General features: G+C 43.1%; 1 protein-coding gene across 5 annotated transcripts in view; it reads left to right on the forward strand.

Moving 5' to 3' along the window:
* Nucleotides 1–23,714, forward strand: part of LOC137380662 (arginyl-tRNA--protein transferase 1) — a 297,262-nt gene that overhangs the window by 127,187 nt on the left and 146,361 nt on the right. The gene's annotated exons all lie outside the window — the stretch shown is intronic.

Genomic DNA, 23,714 nt, shown 5'->3' on the forward strand with positions numbered 1-23,714 from the left:
TCTTTGCTGCCTGCAGTCCAAAACTAAGACCTCTGAAGAACCTGTTTCAGAGCTCCTTTTTGCTGACAACTGTGCACGTTTTGTTATTCATGGGATGTTGGTGTCACTGGCAAGGCCAGTATTTATTGACCATCCCTGACCGCCTTTGGCAAGGTGGTTCTTGACAATAGAGTGGCTTGATTTGCTGTTTCAGAGGACAGTTAAGAGTCAGTTATATTGCTGAAAATCTGGAGTCACATGTCGACCAGACTGGGTAAGGATGGGAAATCTCCTTCCCTAAAGGATATTAGTGAACCGGATGGGTTTCTACGACAATCTAGTTACATTGGTCACCGTTACTAATTCTTATTCCAGATTTATTAGTCAACTGAATTGATGGGCAGTGCAATGGTTAGCACCGCAGCCTCACAGCTCCAGCGACCTGGGTTCGGTTCTGGGTACTGCCTGTGCGGAGTTTGCAAGTTCTCCCTGTGACTGCGTGGGTTTCCTCCGGGTGCTCTGGTTTCCTCCCACAGCCAAAGACTTGCGGGTTGATAGATAAATTGGCCATTGTAAAAAATTGCCCCGAGTGTAGGTAGGTGGTAGGAGAATTGAGGGAAGGTGGGGATGAGAGGGAAAAATGGGATTAGTATAAATGGGTGGTTGATGGTCGGCACGGACACGGTGGGCCGAAGGGCATGTTTCAGTGCTGTATCTCTCTATGACTCTATGAATTTGGAATTGCTCAGCTACTGTGGTTGGATTTGAACTCATCTCTCTGGTTTATTAATCTAAACCTCTGGATTACTTGTCAGTAATATGACCGCTGCGCTATCATTCCACTTAGTGCCACACAGAAAAGGACCTGCCAAGTTATTTTGGATCATTTCTCAGAAGAAATGTAAGAAATTTGGCTCACCATCAATCTGATGAATGCGGAAGTTGTAAAACAGTCTATTGCTGGAAAAGCTTAGTGCCACCCACTATTACCATTGAAGAGCATATGCTGTCTGCTGTGAATGGAAGCACCACGTCGCATGTGCTTTTAGATCATGAAATGAACCAAAGATTGCTTAAAACCGGTAGTGATTTTGGAAGGCTGTACGTGAGATGATGGGATAAAAGCAGCATTAAAGTCGTAATCAACTTAAGATTTCGATGGCAATAGTTACATTGTATTTCAGCACAGAAACAGGCCATACAGCCCGACAGGTCCATTCAGCTAACCCCATCAACATTATCCTTCTATTGTTGGATCTCTTGGGCTTTCTTTTCCCATCATTTGTCGTTTATCTTCCGCATTTGTCTTTGGGTGTCAGCCTTGAGCTGTTGGAATGTTGCCTTCTTGACTTATGACTTTGGGTTGTTCTGCCAGGCAATGAAGGCTGCTCGTTTTTGTTCCAGGGGTTTACGTATTTCAGCATCGTTTTCATCGAACCAGTCCTGCTGATGACTGTGCTCGAACCCAATGATTTGGACACAGGAGTCTAGTACAGCTGACTATTTGTTTCCACAGTTTTGAAATTCAGTTGGATATGTGGAGGTTTTCCAACATTGATGAGATTCAATACTGGAATAGCCGCGCCAGCTCGACCTTCTACAGACTACAGCGTTCATTCTGCAGAATGAACTTCGATGGGCTGGATACTGTGTCCGGATGGCCAAAAACCATATCCCCTGGCAGGTCTTGTTTTCTCAACTCTCAAATGGCCAGTGTTCCAGTGCAGGACAAAGAAAAATCTTCAAAGATACTCTCTTTTGAAGCATGGCAGTATTGACATGTTTGACAACAAAGATCTCCACAAGCCAACAAAAGTCCAAGTGTACAGAACAGTTGTCGTCACCATACTCCTGGACTGTGTATCGGTGACACATAAGAGCGATAGAGAAATTCCATCAGCAGTGCTTCCGCCACAACCTCCAGATTCAATGGAAGGACCGTCGAACAAACGCTTCACAAGTATTCAGGCAAAACTTCTGCAAAATGAACTTCAATGGGCTGGATACTGTGTCCGGATGGCCAAAAACCATCTCCCCTGGCAGGTCTTGTTTTCCCAACTCTCAAATGGCCAGTGTTCCAGTGCAAGACAAAGAAAAATCTTCAAAGACACTCTCTTTTGAAGCATGGCAGTATTGACATTGATGACTGGGAGGAACTTGCTACCAATCATTCCAAATGGCGACAACTTGTCCGTCAAGCTGCATCCTGCTTGGAGTCCAAACGCCTTAATGATGAGGCAGAGCGGCGGCAGAGAAGAAAAGAAAAGGAAGAAAATCCTGCATTCCGGATCCCACTACTTCGTGGGACGTCCTGCTGCATGTGCCCAAAGATTTGCGGGTTGAGAATCGGCCTGTTCACATAAAGACCCCTGGCAGAAACTGAGTAGATGTCATCCTCGACTCAAGGGACAGCCGTCAATCCTCGTATTCCTTTCTCCCTCAAGTGTTTATTTAGCTTCCTCTTAAGTGCATACATGCTAGTTGCCTCAACTATGGCTGTGGTACTGTTCCACATTTTAACCACATTCTGGGTAAAGAAGTTTCTCCTGAATTCCCTATTGGATTTATTAGTGACTAATATTTGTGACCTCCTAGTTCTTGTCTCTCCCACCTTTCCCACAAGTGGAAACAACTTATTTATGTCTACCCTAGCAAATCATTCATAATCTTGAAGATCTCTATCAGGTCACCCCTCAGTCTTCTCTTTTCTAGAGAAAGGAGCCCCAGTCTGTTCAGTCTTTCTTTATAGGTATAATCCTTTAGTTCTGTTAGCATTATAGTAAATCGTTTTCGTACCTTCTCTCCAGAGTGCCTTTTTATAATATGGAGACGAGAATGGTTCGCAGTTTTCCAAGTGTAGTCTAACCAAGGTTCTGTATAATTTTAACATAACTTGTCTGATTTTCAGTTCTATAGCTCTAGAAATGGATCCCAGTGCTTTGTTTGCCTTTTTTAATAGCCTTATTAACCAGTATTGCTGTATTTAGTGATTTATGTATCTGTATCCCCAGATCCCGTTGCTGCTCTACCCAGTTTAGACACTTATTTTGCAAGGAGTATGTGGCCTCCCTATTCTTCCTACCAAAATGTACCAACTCTCACTTAACTGTTTTGAAGTTAATTTGCCAATTATGTCATTATAATGTTCTTACCCTATGCAATAGATGGACCACTTACAGTTGCCACATCAGAAAACTCAACCACTTTCATCGAAAGAGCATTAAAATTCAATGGTGACACAAGATTCCAGACATTGAACAAATATGCCAGGCATAATAGATACTAGACTAACTGAGAATGTGTACTGTGATGAGCTGAAGCTTGGCAAACATACTTGTGTCACATAACAAGACATAAGGATTGTCTAAAGACTAATCAAGATCCTTGACTAGAAAACCAGAGTTGTGGTAGAATTGAGGAATGCTCCAGGAGCCAGCAGATTTAGGTCCAGGATATATGTGGAGGAGCAGATTCTAGCCCAAGATGCCAGTTTTAATTAACTGTTTCTGACAGGGAAATAGATTTCTATTGAAAAACGGCCTGTGGAATGCTGCTTACAGCATGGAAGAAGTTAATGTTTGCTTGCTTTGATTTAAAAGCTTCAGATGAAGTCCAGTTATGGTAAGATAGCTAATTAAAAGTTCATAGATGGAATCTGAAGACATTTTTTTTAAAGTAAGTGTCTTTTAAAATCTCCCTTTTCTACGATTCCACAAAATAAGTAGAAACCATCTCTAAAAAGTTCTATTAAGTTATTCCCTAATTTTTAAACAATGCACTAAAAAAATCCGTGACTGTCCTACCTGGCTTACAAAAAAACCCTTTTAATTTCTTCCATTTGGCCTCCTGAAAACCCTGATATTTGAGATTGGAAAATTGCTGAAGACTTGCTCAGTTTACTTTAGCCACAGGCACTGTCAGCAAGAAACTGCTAAATTGGCAGACAACTGTTTTTTTTGGTTCTGGATGATAATCTGGAAATATCAGTTGTTTTGAAATTCAGTACCATTCAAATAATGTTTTGTTCTCTGGTAGTGGATTTCAAAATGACTGATGACTTGAGGACTGAAAAAGTTGCTGATGCCTGCGATTCAGTGTTGTCACTTGCTGACAGAACCCATGTCAGTTCAGCTCTCTGACGACTTGACCCGATATATCTCAGCAGTGGTTTTGAGAGGCAATGAAAATGAATAGATTGGAGAGACAAAAAAATTTGATGACCAATTTAAAAAGTGGTTATGATTTTTTAATTTATTCAAATTGTAGTTTAGGTAATCCAGTGTAAGACTTACTGATGTTCAGGACATGAAAAAGACACAGGTTACTGATGCAGAGGGGGAGAGGAAGAGAAAAATCTCTTTTGGTAAATAGGCTTTACTTCAGCCTATTTCATCTTGCGTCACATAATTTTTCCTAAGTTTGTCAAGTGTGGAAGCGATGGGATTTCAAATCAAGTGTAAAATGCCACCCCTGTTTTGCTTACTGAGCCCTGTTTATTAGTCATGTACTCAATCATTTGTTTCTCATTGAAGACTAAGATTTTTTTTAAAAACAGGATCAGGGAATTCCTGGATCTTTATGGTTTTTCTTTCCTTTTAGCCCTGAGCCAGTTCAGCGCCTCTATTGATGATGCCTAAGTCAGCACCATCAAGGATCAAGCCTAATTTAAATTGCCTAGTGCCAAACATTTCCCCATTGAGCCACTGAGGAGGTACAACTATGACAACACATTGTGTATATGCCTTATTTGCAAGCACACTTAAAATAAATGGTGTATGTGGTAAATTCTATTACAAAAGCAAAACATTTCATTCAATTTAGTTTAGTTTAGAGATACAGCACTGAAACAGGCCCTTCGGCCCACCGAGTCTGTGCCGACCATCAACCACCCATTTATACTAATCCTACACTAATTCCATATTCCTACCACATCCCCACCTGTCCCTATATTTTCCCTACCACCTACCTATACTAGGGGCAATTTCTAATGGTCAATTTACCTATCAACCTGCAAGTCTTTGGCATGTGGGAGGCAACCGGAGGAAACCCACGCAGACACAGGGAGAACTTGCAAACTCCACACAGGCAGTACCCGGAATTGAACCCGGGTCGCTGGAGCTGTGAGGCTGCGGTGCTAACCACTGCACCACAAGTTCATTAAGTAAATGAAGGGGGAAATATTTATTTTAAATTATTGCTACATCAGGGGCATTTCTGAGCACTTGGGTCTCAATGTTTGTGTTGAGCAGTTTATGGATATTCCATTTATTAATGGGAACACTTCAAAGGTTTACAGACAAAAATGTCTCTCTATTAATTTACTTTGACCGAATGGCAAGTAACAATTTGAATAGTCTTCTAGGTGTATCTTTCCTATACCATTTGTTTTAAATGCTTTGAGGGCGCCTTAGACTGTACAACTTGAACACATAACCCAGGCTTACACTTAAATGCAGTACTGAGGGAGGGCTGCACTGTCAGAGGTGTTATCTTTCAGACGAGATGCTGAGGTCGGTCTGCTTGCCCATATTGATGTAAAAGATCACATAGCATGTTTCAAAAAAGAGCAGGGGAGTTCGCCCTGTGTCTTGTCCAACTTTTATTCCTCAACTAATATTACCAACTACCGAGTCATTTAGCACATTGCTGTTATGGGACCTTGCTGTGTTCACATTGGCTGCCATGTTTCCTACATTATAAACTTGACTGCATTTCAGAAATAGTTTACTGACTGTGAAGCACTTTGGGAACTGAGGTCATGAAAGGCGCAGTTTGTTCACTCGTTCTTTCAGTACTTTAAAGCTGCAGTCATATTACACTTGCCATGCAGATTGAAACAACCTGCATATTTTCTTTAATGTACTTAGGCGTTAAATTTCTGGCCTGACTCATAGGCTATACTGCCACTTTCACAATAGTACACACAAAATTATTTGCTTTGATGGTCTCATTTTCATGTTTGTCTCCTGGTCTTCCGACTTCTGACTCGACCATCTTGCCTGCACTCTAAAGGTGGCATATCTCCAATACTTTGCAAATCTCTTTCTAATTTCTCTGTGCCAATGTAACTTCCTCAATCATGCATGTATGCTACCTTTTTTTGATGAGGGCATCTACCAGCCAAAAGACCATGTCTGCCCATTTCTGAAGAAGGCTGTGGAAGTTCTCGGGGATTGCAGAACCGTTTTACATTTTACGGAGTTAGTGGAAACTCGCAATTAATTCACCCTGGCGACATGGCCAGGTTTGTGGGTGAAACCTGCTTCTCACACAATGTTTTTAAAACTAGCACACAAGATCATGGAAACTCGAGTTGCGCTGCATGCAATTTGAGCTTACATTTTTGTGACTTTTTTTTTTGAGCGTGCCAGTTCGTCCAGTATCAAACAAAACAGCACAATTGAGAGGAAACTCTAGGCCATTAATTACAAACAAGTAACAGGTTAAAAACATGAAAACTCGACTGACTCAATTATAGCTTACATTTTGTCGTTACACAAATACGAGACCCTTTCATTTACAACTGTAGCTTCTTTTACTATTGTACAATTAACTAAACACATTTCAACTAGCAGAGAGGAGTATTAGACTGACAGAGGGAGAGACGGAACATAGAAAACCACTAAGAAATTGGTGCAAAAAGTTGTCATGTGTTGATCCAAAAAACACCATGGGATTTTAATCTTACATCTGGTTTCCCAGGGTAAATTTGGAAATATTTATATTGGCACCTCTACATTCGAATGCAAATATTACTGCCAGAATTTTGCCAGTTGAAAACCAAAAATGTTTGTCAAAACAGCCATATTTAATGCTTCAGAGAGGGTAAGAGTGGAAATTTTATCGGTTTCCATCCTTTGTTTCCTCTTTCTTTCTCTACCTGTTCCTATAGTATGTATGTAAACAAAACAATATTGATTTTCTATGAACTACTCAAACACAACTCAAGGCGACCAAATTATCTGACCTTTTCTCCCATGCTAACAGACTTCAGTTATTACCTGATCAGCTAAAACCCATGTTTTCCACCACACCACACTTCTGCTCAAGGGCCATGCAGTGTGTCAGCACTTAGTGCCCCACACTGTGGTCCCAAATTCCAAGATCCACTAGCTACTGCTGTCAAATTTCAGGAACAACTCCCTTAGTGCTCTGTGGCCTTATGCTTTTAAACCCTATGGAGGTAATATTAACCCCCAAAAATGGGTGGGTTTGGGTCTGGTGAGAAGTTAAAATGTTAAAAATCTGAAACAGGAACCCAACCCACCTCAAATCCATCCATTTCTGATTTTAATGGAAGTGGGACAAGGGGCAGGTAAACAATCTGCTCTCAGGTGGCAGGTTGGTTATTGAAACTTTGTAAGCAGGCTGTGTGCCTTCATTTTAATGGCTCCAATTCTAACTCGTTAACTGGATTCCCCAGGCCTCAGGGAACCCGGCAGATAAAAGGTGGTGAGAAGGGCTGGATCCATTGGGTAAGTGCGTTTACAGCAGTGCTTGTGGATCTGGAGGAGCAGGAATGTTTCCTCCTGGCCCAGCAAACTAACTTGTAAACTGGCCCACCCCAATTGATATACAATGAACAGTCATAACCCCCCCCCCCCCCATATCTGACTCACCCATGACAACCTCCCCTCTCGCAATCACCTCACACCCTCCCATCTAGGCTCTCGCCATCCACCCCATGATCTCTACTTCCAACAACTACTAAATCTGCCTTCTCCAGGACTGGATATCCCTATCTGACAGGCAGGAGTGCGTGGAATGAAGACGGATGTTTCAGGGACTTCATAACCACAATTGGATAATTTGCTTTCTTTAAAAAAAAAAATGAGGTTGGGACTACATGCCACATTTTTTGTTAGTTGCTTAGTCAGCTGTTGGCAAATGAAGAAAGAGTAACTTAAGCTTAGCTGCATCATGACAGCTGCTTGTTTGGCTAATGATATTTTAAAGTGTGCATTTGGATTTTGTCCATTGTGCTTTTTTTTGCCATTTTTTACTTTAGCATGTTAAACATTTTTATTAGTTCTTGAGCTTGATTTTGTTGTGCAGATAAAATATGACATGATGGTCAGTATATGTCGTCATTACTCCATTGAAACTGAGAGCCACTTTGGGAGTCTGCACGTGCAGAATAAATTTGAAACCCAGAAGCTGCTGTTGGTGATTTTGTGCTGCTCCAATGGATGCATTGTTGAGGTTACCTCAGAGTGCAATCTCTTAGCAATTAGTGAACTGACAAAAACTTCTACTTTTATGCTGTTTGGCTAAAAAAAATCCTTGAAAATGTTACACCTTATTGAATGAGGTGTAACTGGGTTTTTAACAGCATGCTAACTTCATAATTACTGCTAAACACCCTCTGGCCCTGAAAAGCCAATTTTTATACTTTTCTTAATTCGTTTTGTGGGATGTGAACATTGCTAGCTTGGCCAGTATTTATTGCCCATCCTGAATTTGCCTTTAAACTGAGTGGCTTACTATTTCAGAGGGAATTTTAAGAGTCACATGTAGCCCAGACCAGGTAAGGACGGCAGATTTCCTTCCCTAAAGGACAGTAGTGAACCAGATGGGTTTATGCAACAATCGACAATGGTTTTATGGTCATCATTAGACTAGCTTTTTAATTACAGATTTATTAATTGAATTCAAATTTCACGATCTGCCATGGTGGGATTCAAACCCATGTCTGCAGAGCATTAGCCTGGGCTCTGGATTACTAGTCCAGTGACATTACCACGATGCCACCCCCTCCCCGTAGAATGTTAAATATTTCTGTTATGATAAAATCAAATTTTTTTTAAAATTGTTTGTGATATTTTAGCTTCTATCATATCGTGATCATGTATTTCACAATCTGAAAATTTAAACTGTCTCTGAGAATACTTCAGTAAGATTGGCTGCTTACCCTGCTTGCTGACATCACTGCTGCTGGACTCCTAGAGATCCCCTTAACTAATGCCATGCAAGACCTTCAAATTTGAAATGGTTTTATGCATGTACATTTAAGAGTTACTTTGATAAACTTTTAAAATGGCGATGGAGCTACATTTAATTCACTAAGACACCGAGGTTGGATTGTGGCTACTAACATCTTTTAGATCAAATTTCTTACCTAAAGTTACAAAAATCTGCACTGAATTACTGTATTACCATATAATGTCTACAAAACTGGCATTCTGTTGATTCTGAATATTGAGTACTATGAATTGAACTTCATATGTGAAGCTTTTTAATTTCACTCCTTTTGTGAATAAAATCTAGAATATATTGTATTTGTATTTTTGTTACCAAATGCTGCACAGTTCTCTACGTTTCTAAGAGGCTGAGTTTGAAAAACAAGGCAAAAATAGATTTTAAAGGAAGGCCTATTTAAATCAACATTTTTCAAATTCCAGGAACATTATAAGTTTCAGATCTCTATAGGATAGTTAATTATTTTCAATAGAGTTCCAACATATAGACATAGGACACTTTTTTTTAAATGAAAACTGTTTTCAGAAGTCTTTTCAGGAAGGGAAATTAGTGAAAAAATATGCATTTTGGAAAGTGAAATGCTTATTACCAATTTGCCATCCAGTGTCAACATTAAGCAGACCAAGGTATGGAACAGCCAGCAGCAGATTAAAGCTCCCTTTGTTTTGCTCCAGCAATTATCCAGGGCACCTTCTACTGCTCTAATTTATTTCTACTTTCCACACTGGTATTTCAGTGGGTTACTGAGCATAGAAACAATATTTGTCTTGTACAGATTTTCTAGTTACAAGCCCCCCTTTATATTTGTAGTGAGATATTGCTCATTCTGTCTCAGTATCAATATTTATGCAAATAGATTGAGTGGTGCTCTACTTTGCACCATCAACTATAGATGAAGCAGCTTCAGGACTTTAGAAAGTGACATTTTTGGACAGTTTTAAAATGAACTATTATAAAAGAGGATAAAAGCAAAATACTGCGGATGCTGGAAATCTGAAATAAAAACAAGAAAGAGCTGGAAAAACTCAGCAGGTCTGGCAGCATTCGTGGAGAGAGAAGCAGAGTTAACGTTTCATGTCAGTGACCCTTCTTCAGAACTGCGAAATTTGGGTCGGGAATAAAATAAGTTTTGTGAATATAGGGCAATGAAAAGACCATTGGGGGGTTGGGAAAGGGCCTCCATCTTCTAATTATTTATTAAAAACAAATTAAATCTAATATACCTTTAAAAATGTAAATTTTTGCTAAGGGCCTGAAGCTCTTTAAAAATGGCGCCGGCACCAGTACTTTGGTGCCGGACACCGTTGCCAGGGATGCGGCGGCCACCCCCTCTATGTCATTGGGGGCGGCTGCTCCTCGCCTTCCATTTAAATCAGTCCCCGCACGTAATATCACGGGGATTGTGCGGCGGCACTTCCGTGCTGGAAGGCCACCGCTTTCACAGCACTCCGCCAGTGGCTCTGATAAAATTCAGCCCAATAGCTTTGTGTCCACAACAAAATATAACTGGACAATTCAGCAAGTTTAGGTTAACCCTTTGGATATCTAGAGACAATTCATTTTAAATTGGCGTTATTAGGAATTGTGGATCGCCACCTGATGCACAGCAAGAACATTGCTAATGACAGTCAGTCACTGCATAACTACGAGTACAATCAGAATGAAAACAAATTTTTATGTTAAGATAATGTCCTGACTCCTGTTGTTGAATGGAGTGTTTACTTAGAGTGCGTCACACTGGCCACGCGAGTGTCTGTCACTGACATCGGGAGTGTGACAGAATAAGGGGTAGGCCATTTAAGACTGCGATGAGGAGGAGTTTCTTAACATAGAGGGTGGTGAATCTTTGGAATTCTCTGTGCAGAGGGCTGTGGAAGCTCAATCATTTTAAAATCCCAAAGCCTTTTATTCATTTATAAGGAGCAAGAGGGTAACTAGAGAAAGGATTGGCCCACTCAAGGACAAAGGAGGAAAATTATGCGTGGAGTAAGAGAAAATGGGTGAGATTCTAAACGAGTACTTTGCATCGGTATTCACCGAGGAGAGGGACATGACGGATATTGAGGTTAGGGATAGATGTTTGATTACTCTAGGTCAAGTCGGCATAAGGAGGGAGGAAGTGTTGGGTATTCTAAAAGGCATTAAGGTGGACAAGTCCCCAGGTCCGGATGGGATCTATCCCAGGTTACTGAGGGAAGCGAGAGAGGAAATAGCTGGGGCCTTAACAGATATCTTTGCAGCATCCTTAAACACGGGTGAGGTCCCGGAGGACTGGAGAATTGCTAATGTTTAAGAAGGGTAGCAGGGATAATCCAGGTAATTATAGACCGGTGAGCCTGACGTCAGTGGTAGGGAAGCTGCTGGAGAAGATACTGAGGGATAGGATCTATTCCCATTTGGAAGAAAATGGGCTTATCAGTGATGGGCAACATGGTTTTGTGCAGGGAAGGTCATGTCTTACCAACTTAATAGAATTCTTTGAGGAAGTGACAAAGTTGATTGATGAGGGAAAGGCTGTAGATGTCATATACATGGACTTCAGTAAGGCGTTTGATAAAGTTCCCCATGGTAAGTTGATGGAGAAAGTGAAGTCGCATGGGGTCCAGGGTGTACTAGCTAGATGGATAAAGAACTGGCTGGGCAACAGGAGACAGAGTAGCAGTGGAAGGGAGTTACTCAAAATGGAGACGTGTGACCAGTGGTGTTCCACAGGGATCTGTGCTGGGACCACTGTTGTTTGTGATATACATAAATGATTTGGAGGAAAGTATAGGTGGTCTGATTAGCAAGTTTGCAGACAACACTAAGATTGGTGGAGTAGCAGATAGTGAAGGGGACTGTCAGAGAATACAGCAGAATATAGATAGATTGGAGAGTTGGGCAGGGAAATGGCAGATGGAGTTCAATCAGGGCAAATGCGAGGTGATGCATTTTGGAAGATCCAATTCAAGAGTGGACTATACAATAAATGGAAAAGTCCTGGGGAAAATTGATGTACAGAGTTTGGGTGTTCAGGTGCATTGTTCCCTGAAGGTGGCAACGCAGGTCAATAGAGTGGTCAAGAAGGCATACGGCATGCTTTCCTTCATCGGATGGGGTATTGAGTACAAGAGTTGGCAGGTCATGTTACAGTTGTATAAGACTTTGGTTCGGCCACATTTGGAATGCTGCGTGCAGTTCTGGTCGCCACATTACCAAAAGGATGTGGATGCTTTGGAGAGGGTGCAGAGGAGGTTCACCAGGATGTTGCCTGATATGGAGGGCGCTAGCTATGAAGAGAGGTTGAGTAGATTAGGATTATTTTCATTAGAAAGACGGAGGTTGAGGGGGGACCTGATTGAGGTGTACAAAATCATGAGAGGTATAGACAGGGTGGATAACAAGAAGCTTTTTCCCCAGAGTGGGGGATTCAATTACTAGGGGTCATGAGTTCAAAGTGAGAGGGGAAAAGTTTAGGGGGGATATGCGTGGAAAGTTCTTTACGCAGAGGGTGGTGGGTGCCTGGAACGCATTGCCAGCAGAGGTCGTAGACGCGGGCACGATAGCGTCTTTTAAGATGTATCTAGACAGATACATGAATGGGCAGGAAGCAAAGAGATACAGACCCTTAGAAAATAGGCGACAGGTTTAGATAGAGGATCTGGATCGGCTCAGGCTTGGAGGGCCGAAGGGCCTGTTCCTGTGCTGTAATTTTCTTTGTTCTTTGTTCATTGAGCATGTTCATGACAGAAATTAATGACATCAAGGGATATGGGGATAGTGGGGAAAGTGGAGTTGAGGTAGATGATCAGCCATGATCTAATTGAATGGTGGAGCAGTCTCGACGGGCTGAATGACCTGTGTTCCTATGTTTATCCAGCAAGTCATACAGATCAGAAATATCTCTGATTTAATCTCTATTCCATGTTGCGTTAGTTGGTTGCTGTTAGGGCAACAGTTATGGTGCCATAATTGGCCTCATTTGAAAAGGGTGCATGTGTGGATATTGCTCATTAATAGGATCAGAGTCAGCTGTGATGGCTACCATAGCCTGCACTCTTTGTTGAGACTCTTGTATGCATAATAACTGTCGGAACAAAGTATCAAGGAGTGACCAGCACCTGTGGAACCATGCCCTAACAAGGAGACAACATTTTTGAGGGAAGTGGGAGAAAGGAAATGGACAAATGTAAAGTAATTGTTTATCTCCCAGAACATAGAATTTGTAAGAAGACAGCTCCTTTAAAAAAAAACTTAAGGCTCTACCGTTAAAAATATGAAATCAAGAATATATTAAGTAGCCTACGAACTATAGTACTTGAGAAATAGCTTTCCAAATGTCCACTGATAACTCACCAAGGCCTCAGTTATCCAGCAGCTTCTGTTCTCAAACCAGTATATGTGGAGAGCAGCACACAATTGGTCGACCAGATTGACAGCAAGGCACAGCAAAATCAACAGAGAATTGTGTAACATTCCCCGCATAGTATATGCTTGAGTGCTTTGCGGATCAGCAAAATAGCGGGCATAGAAACGGAGAAAATTTACAGCATAGATGGAGACCATTTGGCCCATTCTAAATTAACCGTAATTTGTGAAGAGTAGAGACTTGCAAAAAGTACGTTAAGGATGCTGACCCTCCATGATAAAGATGTGGATTAAGGCTTTGGTATCCTTAAGGGCGAAGTTGGATGGTGACAACTGTGGGGGAGAGATCGGGGCAATAGTTTGGAAGTGAAAGGCAGCAGTTTTGGTAATGGTTTGGAATATGAAGAAGGAAGCTTGGGGTTAGGTAGCATGTCAGATTGCCTAAGCTCCCTAATTTAGCTTGAGATGGTAGCCAGGAAGTTGATTTGGGCACTGCATGCACATGTTTGAATGCAAGCACAGAACTCCATCATCTAGTGGCTAATTTTTTTATGTTAGGTGACAGAAGGTGGAAATATCCACTTTCTATTAATATTTTTAAAAAGTTATGGAGAGTAGAGCTTGTGTTGTGCTGTACCCAGTGTGAACTCCGGCTATTGAGAGATAGTAATAAAAGCAAAATACTGCAGATGCTGGAAATCTGAAATAAAAGCAAGAAATGCTGGAAATACTCAGGTCTGGCAGCATCCATGGAGAGAGAAATGAGAGATAGTGTTCTTAAGGGGTCCTGCATTACCCAGCTTCAGTACACTCGGAAGCTCAATGGAGACCGACCTCTGCAGCTGTATTGCAACTTTTCCAAAAATGTTTCCATTTAGATGAAAATGGAATTTAAATTGCACATTTAGTGTTTCCCAAAGGGTTAGTTTTGCCAGTCACCTTTGGGACCAAAACAAAATTTCATTAGAATCGTTTCTCTCATCGATCAAGCATGCTTCTTGGTAGGACAACCAGGGAGTAGCATCGATCAGATCTGTGAAATGTGTATGTTTCAGCTAGCCAAGATGGGCAGGGATAAGGAGTAGTGGATGGATTTTTTTTTTTTTGATATTAGCTGGGTCAATGTTCAATGAACAATACTAGTATTTTCATGCTTCATAAAGTATTATTTCTGTGAAGTTTCATCACTTTTGTTGTTTTTCAATTATGGGTCAGTTACCTCCTTGATTTGAGTTTGCTTTCTACACTGTTTTGATTAATGTTCAAAGAACAGATGCCACACTTCTGTCTATAATAGTGTCAGTATGATCAATCTCAGAGGGTGAAATAAAGTACCTGGTGTTTTATAATGTGTGAAGCTTGAGATGTTGGTCCTGAAACACATTTTCCAAACTTGCGGGTAAATTGAGGGTCACTTGGATGAGATCATACTCCTATTTAAAAGAAATAACATTGGAAAAGGCAGCTTGTGTGTTTTGCACTCTACCTTCCTTGTTAAATGTAAGTAGCAAGTTGATATCTATACTGCAACTGCCTCTTGACTGAATAATTTAGCACATATGCTAACAATTAATGGAAGGCCCAGCTCATTTTGAGCATTGAACTGGCTACTGTATTCATTACTTTTTTCAATGTTAAAGTTGTAAAGGAAAACGGTTGCCATCGTTTTTATAACATGATTCCTGTTGAGTAGGATTGCTTGTGTTCATTTTTGTAAAAAAGTATATTAGACATTCAAGAATTTGATGCATAATAATCTTCTTCTTTGGGCAGACATTTTTTAAGAGACAATGGGTAAGCGCCTGGAGGTGGTCAGTGCTGTGTGGAGCAGCGCCTGGAGTGGCTATAAAGGCCAATTCTAGAGTGACAGGCTCTTCCACAGGTGCTACAGAAAAATTTGTTTGTCGGGGCTGTTACACAGTTGGCTCTCCCCTTGCGCCTCTGTCTTTTTTCCTGCCAACTGCTAAGTCTCTTCGACTCGCCACACTTTAGCCCCGCCTTTATGGCTGTCCGCCAGCTCTGGCGATCACTGGCAACTGACTCCCACGACTTGTGATCAATGTCAGAGGACTTCATGTCACGTTCGCAGACGTCTTTAAAGCGGAGAAATGGACGGCCGGTGGGTCTGATACCAGTGGCGAGCTCGCTATACAATGTGTCTTTGGGGATCCTGCCATCTTCCATGCGGCTCACATGGCCAAGCCATCTCAAGCGCCGCTGACTCAGTAGTGTGTATAAGCTGGGGATGTTGGCCGCCTCGAGGACTTCTGTGTTGGAGATACGGTCCTGCCACCTGATGCCAAGTATTCTCCGGAGGCAGCGAAGATGGAATGAATTGAGACGTCGCTCTTGGCTGACATACGTTGTTCAGGCCTCGCTGCCATAGAGCAAGGTACTGAGGACACAGGCTTGATGCACTCGGACCTTTGTGTTCCGTGTCTGTGCGCCAATTTCCCGCACTCTCTTGGCCAGTCTGGACATAGCAGTGGAAGCCTTTCCCATGTGCTTGTTGATTTCTGCATCGAGAGACAGGTTACTGGTGATAGTTGAGCCTAGGTAGGTGAACTCTTGAACCACTTCCAGAGCGTGGTCGCCAATATTGATGGATGGAGCATTTCTGACGTCCTGCCCCATGATGTTCGTTTTCTTGAGGCTGATGGTGAGGCCAAATTCATTGCAGGCAGCCACAAACCTGTCGATGAGACTCTGCAGGCACTCTTCAGTGTGAGATGTTAAAGCAGCATCGTCAGCAAAGAGGAGTTCCCTGATGAGGACTTTCCGTACTTTGGACTTCGCTCTCAGACGGGCAAGGTTGAACAACCTGCCCCCTGATCTTGTGTGGAGGAAAATTATTCAAGAATTTGATGCATAATAATCAGGGCGACTTATTCATGGTGACAGAATAAGTCAGATTCTGCTTTAGATGCCAACATTCTGGTGTTGTAGGGATTGTATTCCTGGTTCTACTGGAGGGCGAAAGGGACTCTGAAAATGAATGCTGCATAGTTAAGAACAGCTTTTGAGTTGTTCCCAGCAGCTATAGCTGGTTTGGTATTTGTTTACCATTGTAATGGCCCTGAAGTACTGACAAAGAAACAATGTTGGGATAACTGGTGGTTTGGGACAGGTTAAAACAAGTCCAGTATCCACAGAACACTGCCAAATAAAGCACAAGTACCCAATTAATGAGGGACAGCATTCTAATTTTCTTAAGCTGCTCTTAGTCACTATACTGGCATTGTACCATTCCTAAAACATTAATAAATAATTATGCGAAAGACTGCGGCTGGAAATTTACACACCGCCCCCCTCAACCGCCAAAGAGCGGTCTGGTGGCAGGGGGGGCGTAAAATGGAGTGGGAGGCTCGGGGGGGCCCTTCCCGACCCGCTCCCGCCTCCGACGCCATTTTACGTGGCAGAGCGGGAAACAGCCCGCCCGCCCCAGGCTAATCAAAGGCCTTAGGTGGCCAGTCAATGGCCACTTAAGGGCCTCGCCATACGGATTTTGCCGTTGGCAGGCAGGCAGCCCAGGCCTAAGAAAAGTTGCCTGTGAAAAGTAGGGGGCTTCTGCCAGCCTGGGAGGGGGTCCTCCTGATCAGGCACCCTGTGGCCGACGGAGGGCCACCCCCAATGCCCATCACGCGCCCTGTTCCTCCACTCGACCATCCTTGCCTCGCTGCGGCCCGACCGATCACCCCTGGCGAGGCACCAAAAACCTACCTGTTTTCAGTCCTCACTGTCGTCTTGATCACGAAGCTGGGTTGCAGTCCCAGCAGTGACCACTGCTCCCAGTGGCGCTGCTGGGATTAAGAGCTGCCGGCCCATTAATTGGCCAGCAGCTCCATTAGGTGTGGGACTTCCTGCCTCAATGAGGTGCAAGACCTGCCTAAGACCACTTAAGGACCTGGGCACCATAAAATCTGGACTGGATCCCCAGGCCCGGCGGAGGCGGGATCGGCACTGACTTTTCAGTCAGTGGATGGCTCCCGTCTGACTAACACAAAATTCCGGCCTACTGGTCACTAGGAACAGCTGTAAAATTTTTATATTTAAGTGATCATTTTAGGTTGAACAGTATTGGTCATAAGAGTAACTGGCCAGGAAAAGAGAGAGACTGAAGCAGCCGACTGGGGAGCAGAAATATGGATTTGCCAGTCGCAGCAAAATGAGGGACGCTGAACGTAATGTCTGGAACACAGAAGTCTCACTGGGGCAAGAGCGATAATGCAAGATTTCCTCATTAACTAAGCTGGCAGTAAATGCTGATTATTATTTATGCTGTACTGAGCAAAATTGTTGCAGTTGAAGTTTGCAGCAAAAATTGCAGTTAAAGGCAAAATCTTACATTCTTGCTGTTGCGAGATTCCCGTAATTCCGGTGTCTAATTCAAAATTTTGGTCACCAATGTGCAATTCCATCAGTTTTTCTGTAGAAGTCATCTTGTGAATACTGCTTTTTAATGGACTTCTGAAAGAAAATGTTTCAACTGATGGTGCAGATCTGATTCTGTAACTGCACTTGTTGATTGCAGAATTGAAACATAGCAGTTGAAAATTTATTTTAACTTTAATTTACTCTAATTTAGTGTAAGCTCTTTATTTTTGAGCTTACATCTATAAACATTCTTAACTATTCCTAAAAGTATTTGGTAAAACAACTGATTCCATGAAGAATTGTGTTTATGACTTTGTACTTTAATCATCAAAGTAGTATTAATGAAAGGGAAACTAAGGCTTAGAATGCAAAATATTAATTTGTAAAAAAAAAAAAATGCACAGAGCCTGCAGGTGCACGATTAATAAAATATGCATAGAGTACCAGTCATATAGGGTGGTCTAAAAATGCAAAATATTTTAGCACCATAGAATGTACTTTTTTCCAACTTGAGTAATGACCAGTTGAGTGTGTTTTTCTCTAATGCAGTCTGACGGAAAATACTTCTTTCTATTCATAGTTTGTAAATGTCAAAAATATAGGCTTGTTCTCTTTTCCTGTAACTGCATCCCAGCTTATTCCTGTTTTATTTCCTTTCTGTCTTCCATCCTTTTTCTTCATTCCCTTTTTTCTGTACATACCGTTCATTCTAATTTATAATTTATTTTAGTCAGTAACACTGGTAGCCAGACATCATCTAATAAAATGCTGAAATCTGTTCGAAGTTGTTAAAGGCTGCCGTCAAATAACTGGAAACCTTTTACTTGGAAATTATGGTGACTTTGTGAGAAACTTGCTATTAAAGGAGTTGTTTGTGAGTTAAAGGCATTCTCTTTGTTGACTGGAGCTTTCTGTCAAATCTTGGGTACTTCCTATGTCTGGGTTTTTGCAGGTAAAAGCACTTATAAGCATGTACAACCACATCGCCTTCTGCAAGTTTCTGTAAAATTAGAGAAATGGGGATGCAACTCCATAACACAGAAATCCACCAGTATAGGAATTTTGAATGTTGATCTTCTTTGGATTTGCTCTTGTCTACTCAAATAAAAACAGAAAATGCTGGAAGTACTCAGCAGGTCAGGTAGCATCTGTAGAAAAAGAAACTGAGTTTATGTTTCAGGTTGTTTCAGGGTCTTGCCTAAATTATGCATTCTAAAGTGTTGGACTGAAGGAAATGACAGCGTCGAGGATGCATGCTGAATACCGTTGGGTTTTTCTGTTTGGATAAATGTTGTCTGTACTTCTCACTAATGGTTTAGTGGCTCCTTGGTGTGTTCCTGTCCCATATAGGATTGGAAGGTCTAAAGTTTGATCACTGTGCTGAGTTAGGATGTTTCTGCCAGGCCAATAATAGCCGACCAACAGTTAACCTTAACATGCCCAGGATAGGGAGGGAGGAGAAAATCAGCTGGGGCTCCAATTGCAAATCACTATCCTATATACTGGGTGCAGTTCTGGTTACCTCATTACAGAAAGGATGTAATTGCACCAAGGAGGGTACAGAGGTGATTTATGAGGATGTTGCCAGGGCTGGAAAAATGCAGCTCCAAGGAAAGATTGGATAGGCTGGGGTTGTTCTCCTTGGAACAGAGAAGGCTGTAGGGAGATCTGATTGAAATGTACAAAATTTTGAGGGGCCTGGGTAGAGTGGAGGTGAAGGGCCTATTTACCTTAGCAGAGAAGTTGACTAGGGGGCATAGATTTAAAGTGATTGGGAGAAAAATTAGAGGGAAGTTAAGGAAAAGTTTTTTTCACTCACAGGGTGGTGGGGGTCTGGAACTCAGTGCCTGAAAGGGTAGTTGAGGCAGAAACCCTCAACTCATGCTAAAGAAGTCTGGATATGCACCTCAAGTGCCGTAATCTGCAGGGCTACCGACCAAATGCTGGAAGGTGGGTTTCGAATGGGTGGATTGTTTTTCGGCTGGCAGACACGATGGGCCAAGTGGCCTCTTTCTGTGTTTTAAACTTACTATGATTTTATGATTTCTATGACTTTCCACTAACCTATCTGGCCAAACTTCCTCTAAAGCTCCCCCCTTCCCTAGCCTTGAACTGTCAAGTTTCTCTAGTTTCTCTATCTCCCCACATGCCCTCCCTGAGTTCAACTTGTCCATGAGACCCACCTCCTACTCCCTCGACCCTATTCCCACTAAACTGCTGATTGCCCAACTTCCCCTCCTGGTCCCATGTTAGTCAATATTGTTAATGGTTCTCTTTCTGCAGTTGTTGTCTCTCTCTTTTAAATCTGCAGTCGTCACCCCTCTCCTCAAAAAATTCAACTCTTCAACCCACGTCCTTGCAAGCTGCAGTTACTTCTCCAACCTCCCTTTCCTCTCCAAAGTCCTTGAATGTGTTAATGCTTCCCACACCCATCTTTCCAGGAACTCCACATTTGACACTCTGCAATCAGGTTTCTGACCCTGTCACTACTGAAACAGCTCTTATAAAAGTCACAAATGGCATCCTATGTGATTGTGGCAAAGGTAAACCTTCTCTCCTCCTCCTCCTTAGCCTGTCTCCAGCCTATGACATTGTTGACTACGCTATCCTCTCCAGTGCCTCTTCACTGTTGTCCAGCTTGATGTGACTGCTCTTATCTGGTTCCATTTTTATCTCACTCATTGTAACCAGAGTATCATTTGGAATAGCTTCTCTTCCTGCTCTTGCACCATTACCTGTGGTGTCCCTGAAGGATCTATCCTTGGCCCCTCCTATTTCTCATTGACATGCTGCCCTTGGCGACATCATCCGAAAGCACAGCATTAGTTACCACATGTACACCGACAACACCCAGTTCTACCTGACCACCACCTCTCTCAACTTCTCTACTGTTGCTGACTTATCAGACTGCTTATTCAACATCTAGTACTGGATGAGCAGAAATTTCCTCCAATTAAATATTGGAAGACTGAAGCAATTGTTTTTGACCCCGTTCCAAATTCTGTTCCCTAGCTACCAACTCCATCGCTCTCCTTGGCAACAGTCTGAGATTAAACCAGTCTATCTGCAACCTTGGTGTCACATTTGATCCTGAGATGAATTTCTGACCACATTTGTGCCTTCACTAAGATCACCTATTTTCACCTCGCTAACATCGTCATATAGCTGCTAAGCGCATTGCACTGTTGAACTACAAGAAAGCCCCCAGCAAGTTAACATCCGTAGCACTTAAAGTAGCCAGAAGTGCTGCACAAAGAACAGCCAGGCACTGTGCAAATGACTACTGGCAGCACCTATGCAGTCGTATTCAGCTGGCCTCCGACACTGGAAACATCAGAGGAAGTATGATGGCATTCAGAGAGATTTTGGGCCAACCATCAAGAAGATGGCCCCCCTCAAGTCTAAATCAGGGGGTACGATCACTGACCAACGCAAGCAAATGGACCGCTGGGTGGAGCACTACCTAGAACTGTACTCCAGGGAAAATGTTGTCATTGAGACCACCCTCAATGCAGCCCAGTCTCTGCCAGTCATGGATGAGCTGGACGAACAGCCAACAAAATTGGAACTCGGTGATGCCATTGATTCTCTAACCAGTGGAAAAGCCCTTGGGAAGGATGGCATTACCCCTGAAATAATCAAGAGTGCCAAGCCTGCTATATTCTCAGCACTCCATGAACTGCTTTGCCTGTGCTGGGATGAGGGAGCAGTACCACAGGGCTTGCGCGATGCCGATATCATCACCCTCTATAAGAACAAGGGTGACGGCGGTGACTGCAACAACTACCTTAGAATCTCCCTGCTCAGCATATTGGGAAAAGTCTTCGCTCGTGTCGTTTTAAACAGACTCCAGAAGCTGGCTGAGCATGTCTATCCTGAGGCATAGTGTGGCTTTCAAGCAGAGAGATCCACCATTGACATGCTGTTCTCCCTTTATCAGCTACAGGAGAAATGCCGCGAACAACAGATGCCCCTCTACGTTGCTTTCACAGATCTCACCAAAGCCTTTGACCTCATCAGCAGACGTAGTCTCTTCAGACTACTGGAAAAGATCGGATGTCCACCAAAGCTACTAAGTATCATCACCTCATTCCATGACAATATGAAAGGCACAATTCAACATAGCGGTGCCTCATCAGACCCCTTTCCTATCCTGAGGGCTGTGTTCTCGCAACTACGCTGTTTGGGATCTTCTTCTCACTGTTTCTCTCACATGCGTTCAAGTCCTCAGAAGAAGGAATTTTCCTCCACACAAGATCAAATGACAGGTTGTTCAACCTTGCCCGTCTAAGAGCGAAGACCAAAGTACGGAAGGTCCTCATCAGGGAGCTCCTCTTTGCTGACGATGCTGCATTAACATCCCACACTGAAGAGTGTCTGCAGAGACTCATCGACAGATTTGTGGCTGCCTGCAACGAATTTGGCCTAACCATCAGCCTCAAGAAAACGAACATCATGGGACTGGACGTCAGAAATGCTCCATCCATCAATATCCGCGACCACGCTCTGGAACTGGTTCGAGAGTTCACCTATCTATCACCAGTAACCTGTCTCTCGATGCAGAAACCAACAAGTGCATGGGAAAGGAGTCCGCTGCTGTGCCCAGACTGGCCAAGAGAGTGCGGGAAAATGGCTCACTGACACTCGGACTTTTGTGTTCTGTGTATCAAGCCTGTGTCCTCAGTACCTTGCTGTACGGCAGCGAGGCCTGGACAACGTATGTCAGCCAAGAGCGACGTCTCAATTCATTTTATCTTCACTGCCTCCAGGGAATCCTTGGCATCAGGTGGCAGGACTGTATCTCCAACGCAGAAGTCCTCGAGGCGGCCAACATCCCCAGCATCTACACCCTACTAAGCCAGTGGTGCTTGAGATGTCTTGGACATGTGACCCACATGGAAGATGGCAGGATCCCCAAGGACACATTGTACAGCAAGCTCATCACCGGTATCAGACCCACATGCCGTCCATGTCTCCGCTTTAAAGACGTCTGCAAATGCGACATGAGGTCCTGTGACATTGATCACAAGTCATGGGAGTCAGTTGCCAGTGATCGCCAGAGCTGGCGGACAGCCATAAAGGCGGGGCTAAAGAGTGGCGAGTTGAAGAAACTTAGCTGTTGGCAGGAAAAAAGACCGAAGCGCGAGGAGAGATCCAACTGTGTAACAGCCCCGACAACCAATTTTATCTGCAGCGCCTGTGGAAGAGCCTGTCGCTCTAGAATTGGCCTTTATAGCCACTCCAGGCGCTGCTTCACAAACCACTGACCACCTCTAGGCGCTTACCCATTGTCTCTCGAAACAAGGAGGCCAAAGAAGAATAACAACATTGCCTGACTTCACCTTGTCTCAGCTCATCTGCTGCTGAAATCCTCATTCATGCCTTTGTTACCTCTCAATCTGACTATTCCAGCACACTCCTGTGCAGCCTCCCAAATTCTGTCCTCTTTAAATTTGAGGTTATCCAAAACTCTGCTGTCTGTATTTTAATTCGCTCCAAGCCCCGTTCACGTAACACCCCTATGCTCACTCACTGACCTACATTGGTTCCTGATCAAGCAACGTCTTGATTTTAAAATTCTCATATTAGTTTTCAAATCCCTCCATGGCCTTGTCCCTCCCTATCTCTAATCTCCTCCGGCCCCACAACCCTCCATGATATCTGAGCTCATCTAATTCTGGCCTCTTGAGCATTCTCCGATTTTAATCGCTCCACCATTGGTGGCTGTGCCTTCAATTGCCTAGGCCCTAAGCTCTGGCATTCCCTCCTGACATCTCTCCACCTCTCTACATTGCTATCCTCCTACCTCTTCGGCCAAGCTTTTGGGCATCTGCCCTAATATCTCCCCTTGTGGTTGGGTGTCATATCTTATAATGCTCCCTTGAAGCACCTTGGGACTTTTATTACATTAAAGGCACTATATAAACATAAGACGTTGGTGATGTAAGGGATAAGGACAAAGGGAATGCTGTCACGGATCTGGAGGGGATGGGAAGGGGTGAGCAGAAGTAGGAGAAATGGATTGAGGGCCCTGT

The sequence above is a fragment of the Heterodontus francisci genome, chromosome 20, assembly GCF_036365525.1.
Source record: "Heterodontus francisci isolate sHetFra1 chromosome 20, sHetFra1.hap1, whole genome shotgun sequence".
In the NCBI taxonomy this organism is placed as follows: domain Eukaryota; kingdom Metazoa; phylum Chordata; class Chondrichthyes; order Heterodontiformes; family Heterodontidae; genus Heterodontus; species Heterodontus francisci.